A 6,895-nucleotide genomic window follows, 5' to 3' on the forward strand; every position below is an offset into this window, starting at 1 on the left:
GATGAACTTAACCTGACTGTAGCTTGTGTCAGCTTAACAAGCACAGATTATCAAATAGGATCGTCACAGAGACACCTTTTTTTTTTCCAGAAGTTTCATAATAGCTTATGCCACAAGATTCACAGAAAAGAGCAATACATAGTCTTGCTTGTCTATGTCATCTACAAATGGATCATTTCTTATGCTCGCAATGAAGAAAATAATTCTATAAGCAGTTTCCAGAAATAATTCTTGATCAGTGTCTGCAGTAATTCTTTGTGGATATTCAGTGGTCAAAGTCTGAAATTGAACTGTTCTGACTGCTGAGTTGCATAGCAAGTTTCCCTTCCACAGATTGTCTAATCGGTCGTGAACCTACGCAAACTCTTGGCATCCATAGCATGCAGTGGCAACAAGCCCCACAATTTAGCTATGTATTGCATGACAAGCACCTTTTGTTTTGAAGCTACCTCCCAACCGTTTTATCTGGGTTGTGTTTATCTGTGTTTTTCCCCTGTTCCCTATTCACTTTCTTCATGACGCTAATGATTTTACATAACCATCTCACATCCTCTTCAGTCACCTCTTTCCAAGCTAGTCTTAGTCTGTCTAGCACTTCTTTCACAAAACTTGTTTTATACTCTTGATCACCCTTGGTGCCCTTCTCTGTATCTCATCAAGTTTTACTACATCCTTTTTTTGAGATGGGGGAACAAAAATTGCTAACACAATTCAAGAGAGGGGAGCAACATGGATTTATAATGGCATGATGATGTTCCCTATTTCATTTTTTATTCCTTCCTAATCATTTCTAGCATGCCCTCTGCTTTTTTAGCAGCTACAAGGCACACAGCTCATGTTTTCATAAGTTTATCTATGCTTTTTTTACTGAGTGAAAATAGTTGGTTCAAACTTCATCTTTGCATATGTAACGTTAGGGTTGCATTCCCTTCCCTGTGCATTACTTTTCTTTAGCCTGTACTGATTTTCATCTGCAATCTTACATCCGGACTTTCAATATAATGAGATCCTTCTGACGTCGCTGCAGTCAGCTTTTTCAGTTTTACTACTCTGAACAAGTTAGCACAACCAGCAAACTTGTCACATCACAGTTCATCCCTTTCTGGATACCTTGAACAGCACGGATCCTAGACAGACTCCCAAGGGGAACACTGGCAACCTCCTTTCACTCAGCAAACTGACCATGACTCCGTGACCTAGAGCAACCTGATCCAGCTTTGAAATTGGCCCTGCTCTGACCCCGGGCTGTGCCAAATCATCTCCAGAGGCCCAAAGAAAACCCAGGACTGTACCAGCCAGACCACACTGGCCAATGTACATGCTCAGAGATGCCTTTACAGAACTCCATCAGACTTGTGATGCACAACTTCTCCTCAATAAAAGTCATATCAAGTCACACCAAGTACCCAGTTACCCTAGAAACCTTGAAAAACTGACATCTCATTTGCCAACTTCTATTCCTCGAGTGGCAAGGCACTTTTAAGCAACAGAGGGCATACAACAGGTAATAATTGTATCAGCAACCTCATACGTAAGTTCCTTCAGAACTCCTGAAAAAGATATCACCTAATCCCATCTATCTGCTATTCATTCATCTCCTACTTCAGCTTGGGAGATATCCTCAAAAGTGTTCACTCCAAAGGAGGAAAAAAAGAAAAAAAAAGCCTTGAGCAAGTGAACCTCCTTAAAATCTTCCTCAGTGAAGTGAGACTCGAAGAATTCATTTCACCCTTCTGTTATGACTTTATCATCCCTGGGCACTCCTTTTATGCATGGATCACCTATCAGCAGGCTTCCTGCTTTTGATGCTTTTCAAAGAGGATTTATTATTTGTTTTAACACTTCTAACAATTTGTTCCACCACTCTTTTCGGCCTACCTTACTGTGTGTAACACAGGTTTCATGTTCTTTTCCACCTTCCTCATCTGGAGACAAAGCTTTAACTTTATGAAAGCTGCCTTTTTACTTCTACCAGACTCCTTTACTTTGCTTTTTAGCCTGCTTGGTTCTTTTGTGTATTTCTGACTGATGCCATGCAACTGCTCTGAGTCTTTACTACAGTGTCTTTAAAGAAACTATATGCCACCTGCAAGTATTTTACACTTTTGGCTGCGTCTCACCATTTTATTCATTTTTTCCCCTCATTTTTATGAAGATATTCTTTGGAAAACTAAACACTGTTGCAATGGCCCTTGGCTTTTATTGCTCCTGAAACAATGCTGAATCTGAGTACGTATGATCGCTGTCACGTAGCAGCTTGCTGGCATTTTGGATGTAACATTCTGAACTAAATTCTTGCCGACCAAGACGAAGCCCAGAGCTGCTTTTTCCCTGTGGGTTCCCTTACAAGCTTTGCCTAGAAAGCAGCCCTTTATGGCATTTGAAAATTTAGTTCCTGGGCAAATTTCACTGTGGAGCATGATATAATCCACATGGGGGCAACTGAAGCCTATTACTGTATTTCCTATTTTTGTAGCTTTTCTAGTCTCCCTTAGTATTTGACAGCCACTGTCCACATCCTGGTTGGGCAGACAGTCCTAGTCTATACTCTTCCTATTTAAGCCTGAACATCAGTTCAAGAGATTCATGCTAAAATCATGAGATTCATGCTAAAACAGTTGTTTATTCTTTAACAGAAAGCACCCTACCTACTACATGCGCAAGCAACTCTGTCCTTTCTAAGTCTTCTTGTAGTCTGCTGTTACAGTATCTGACCTTCCACAAACTTTGATACGCCAAGTATTATATCATGGGAATGTTTAATATCTTTTTAATATTATGGGTATGATGATCCTCTCCAAGAGAGGATGTGTCATGACAAACTTTACATTCTTCATCTGTCAGCTTTCCCCCACTGTTTAGTTTAAAACACACATATATACATACATATATACACACACACACACACATATATATATAAAAGTTTAACTTAAGTCCATAGCCTGACTGCAAATTTATCTAAATAAAGCCCATTTTTCTTCTGTATGTTCTTTCTATTCCAAAACTATTTCCAGTTCCTCTTGAATCTTAGCTCCTTTTCCTGCATCATTTTTCCAACCATGCATTAAGACGTATCTACCTCTCTAACTGCATCTGGTCCCACGTACCATAGTAAAGATCTTCATACAATGAGATTTGGGTCTTTAACTACATAACAGCCTACATTTTACTTCCCAAATCTCTTACGTACCCCTCTCTTATGTAACATGGTCTGTGATGAACAGCTCTTCTCAAGAGACTGGCTGCACATCTCCTGAAGTTAGCCACTTTTGCAGTCAGCAAGCAACTGGCTGACTGTGTGGCGCTGCAAAGATACGCATGCCAAATACAATGGCTGACCACTCCAACTACCTTTCTGCATCACCTGGGTTCCCCAGCCTCAAATGGGTACCATCAGCAACAGGAGACTGTTACCTTGCTGCGTTTGTAACTAGCTGAAGAATTGCAATGTGGAGGGCAATCACAATATCATGTCAGAGGAGTCAGTGCTCTCACACCTTCCACCATGTTTTACCAGCAAAAAGGAACCACTGCATACAAGGGCCACGAGATAATTCACCATGGGGCATTACTGATAAGGGACACAGAGGGACAGCAAAGCCTCAGGAGGGGCTGATGGCATGGAAAGATTCTTATTCAGACAGAAAGCGTCTGCATCACAGATCAATTGTGCTACTTTTATAATTATGTCACCATTTCTCTATTAGGGCAAATTTAAATACTGCTGCTACATTCACCTCTCTTCATGGTACTAACACAGACATTCTGCGAAGGATATTCTATGCAAATCTATTAAGACTCCTATAAAATAACTCTACAGATTTAAACAGTGTTTCATCTCGACAAACTGAGGCTTTAGTTTACAACTGCTCCTGCATCCAGAGACTGCAGTCTAAGAGAACTTGGCACAGTAATCTGGGCTATAAATTATAACCATACACTAACTGGGAGCAAAGTTCTGGACTCTGACACGGAAATCAATACAATTCCTTTATCTGAGCGCTGTGTATAAACAAATGAGCCTTAAATACTCCACTCTTTAGGTGCCTAACTCCCTCACATTAACTAAAATGGGAGTTAAAGGCCTAGACGTTTCTGGCAATCTGGACTGACGTACTTGCAACTCTGACCCCAGACAGAATAAGATGCTTGGAATGTGACCCACCACACCACACACAAACAAAACTCCTGTTCATAAATTTCAGAGAGATGTCTAGGACTTGGCCCTTCACTTGTCCGTGTCCTCTGAGCTGGACAGTGTTAGCATATCAAAGCATAATGAGTCAAATCACCCAGAATGTGATAACACTTTACATAAGCCAAAAAAAAAAAAAAAAGAAAGAAAAAAGGACACCATTCCTGCAAAATCAGATGGAGAGTGCAGTTCAAACTCCAATACTGTTAAATCCTTAAATGATGCAAATGTGAATACTGACCATCATGGATTCAAACTACACACTACGAAAACAAACGCTTGCTTTCTGTATCTGTGTGTACATGTAATATGTATATACACAGCTATAAAAGAGCCTGTGAAAGCCTTGCTACACAGGAACAGACCAGACTGAGGAAATACGACCATCCAAAGCCATAAGAGGCCAACTGCAGTGCTTGTGCAGGACTTCTAAGGATTTCCTCCTCCTCTGTCCCCAAAGGAACCACGAGCCGGTGAGGCGGCCCAGGGGCACCTCAGACCAGCCGCTCCGGAGCACCCGCTCGCCACCGCTGCCTGGCCCGGGACCATTTTGGAGCTCGGCCTCCAGCTCGAGCCCCCTTTCCCCCTGCTCGGGCCGCCGCGGCTGCCCCAGCGCCGCCCCCGGGCAGCCCTTGGCGGTTCAAAACCAGTCACGTCCCTCGCGCGACGCCACCATGTGCGCCTCTCCCCCAGGGGTGACGCAGGGCGCCGAGGCGCCCGGGCTCGGCGGACAGGCCGGGCCGGGCGCTCCAGGCGGAGAAGGCGGCGTGCTGGGGCGCCACGGCACAGGCCGACCCGGGGCGCGGCACCGCTCCCCGCCAGGCGACAGCGGCCCCCAGCCCGGCCCGGCCCTGCCCACGAGCGCCGCGCGCGCGGCCCGGCTCGGCCGTTGTGGCAGCGGCTGCGGCCGGGCGGCGCGCGGGGGCGCAGCCATCCTGCCTCCCCATTGGCCGGGCGGGGACCGCGTCACAAACGACCGCGGCGGAGCGGGGGGAGGGGAAAGGCCGGCGCTTGTGTAACGAGCGGCCCGTCCGCACCGCGGGGGAGGGGCGCCGCCGGCCGCCCCGCGCCCCAACCGCCCCTCGCGGCCGGGCAGCGCTGCCCTCGCCGCGCCCCACCCCAGCGGCTGCCCCGCGGGCACCCGCCGCCGCCGGCGGGCTCGGCCCTGCCCGCAGCCCCTCGCTCTCCGCCGGGGAGAGGCGGCGGCCGCGCTGGCCCGCAACAAGTGCGGGCGCGATGGGCAGGGCGCCGCCCGGGCGGCCGCAGGGCCCCGGGCCCGGCCCGCGCAGACCAACGGCCGCGGCCCGCCCTGCCCTGAGCCCGCGGCGCGGCTCCCCCGCGCCCGGCCGCGCCGCCGCCGCCCCGCTCCCAGCACAGCGCGGAAATTTAACGCTGCCTCCTTTGTTCCCGCGGCGGAGCCCCGGGGCCGCCGCTCGCCCCCGGGACGCCGGCACACACGCACATACACGCAGCGCCTCCCGGCCCGCCCGCCGCTTCCCTGCCCGCACCGCAGCCCCCCCAAAACACACACATACACGCACTCCCTTTGCGGCGGCTTCGCCTACAAGCCCCCGCGATCCCCCCAGCAGCCTGACCTTTTCTCTGTTTTTTAAAATCAGTGCGCATCTTTGCTGGAGCCGCGGACGCTTCCTGTCGCCAAGCGTTTTGTGCAAAATCCGCATACGGAAAACAGCAGCGATTAAAAAAAAAAATTACCTTTCCAGTCAGTACGTTTTCGCGGCACTTATATAATTCCTCAAGGTTACCGCTGTTGCCAGGGAGGGGGGGGGGAAGAACGCAAAAAAAAAATGGAAATGAAAACAAGGCGCTGAATAATCGCGGGAGCAAAACTAAAAGTTACTCCCTCCGCCCGGGCTGAGAAAGGTCCAGATCGAAAGCAAAACAAGGAGAGGAAGCGGCGAGCAGCCGGCGCTTGGAAATCCCCCCGCCTCCCCGCCGCGCCGGGGGCAGGGCTGCGGCGGCGCGCAGCGGCCCGGCCCGGCTCGGGGTGCCGCGGCCCGCACCGGCCCGGCCGGGCGCGGTACCGAGCCGTGCCGGGCCCAGCCGGACCGCCCGGGCCGCGGCACGCCGAGCCCTGCAAAAATCCACCTGGGAAAGTGTCTCTTTTTTTTTCCTTCCTCCCTAGCAGCAGGTGATTTTTATTTATTTATTTTTATTTATTTATTCGGGTTTTTTTCATATAAGACCCCGTCGAGGCGCTTGGGCCGTCTTGGATCGTCACAGCCCCCCCCACCCCCCCCAAAAAAAAATAACCTTGGGGGAATCCCTTCAGCTCAGCTGCTCCAACACCCATCCAACCTCTCATGCCTCAGCTCCCCCCGCCCTCCCGCTAAGGTAGGGATAACTCACTCTCTGCGGGGGGAACAAGCATGGTGGGATTAGCATTACCTTAAAAAAAGGGGGGGGGCATATGTCACAGTCCTTCAGCTTGGACGATTTCAACACGGTCCTTTGGATGCAGCTAGTCTCAAGCAGCATTAGTTCAAGAGAAAGCTCTTGGATTTCGGCAGGTTTTGCAGGCTGTCTTTGATTGTAGAGTGTATGCAGAGACAAAAGGTAGTTTGCAGAATTTAGTTAATCTGGTTGCAAACTGCAGAGTACAAACCTGAGGAGAGGTTGCATGCATCATCTCTAGCTGTACCCAAAAGTGATGAAGGAACAGGCCATGAGCACCAGGGA

The 6,895-nt window shown here is 49.2% G+C and overlaps 1 protein-coding gene across 3 annotated transcripts in view; it reads right to left on the reverse strand.

Annotated features, from left to right (window-relative positions):
• Positions 1-6,182, reverse strand: part of IRF2 (interferon regulatory factor 2) — a 46,188-nt gene extending 40,006 nt beyond the window's left edge. For 2 of the 3 annotated variants that reach the window (XM_026105233.2, XM_064511026.1), the window contains exon 1: positions 5,912-6,182. The gene's annotated coding sequence lies outside the window, so the exon portion shown is untranslated. Of the gene's footprint in view, positions 1-5,790 lie in introns of all 3 variants that reach the window. The other variant, XM_026105234.2, reaches the window with a different exon arrangement.
• Positions 6,183-6,895: the final 713 nt, after the last annotated feature.

Source organism: Dromaius novaehollandiae, chromosome 4 (assembly GCF_036370855.1).
Source record: "Dromaius novaehollandiae isolate bDroNov1 chromosome 4, bDroNov1.hap1, whole genome shotgun sequence".
Lineage (NCBI taxonomy): Eukaryota > Metazoa > Chordata > Aves > Casuariiformes > Dromaiidae > Dromaius > Dromaius novaehollandiae.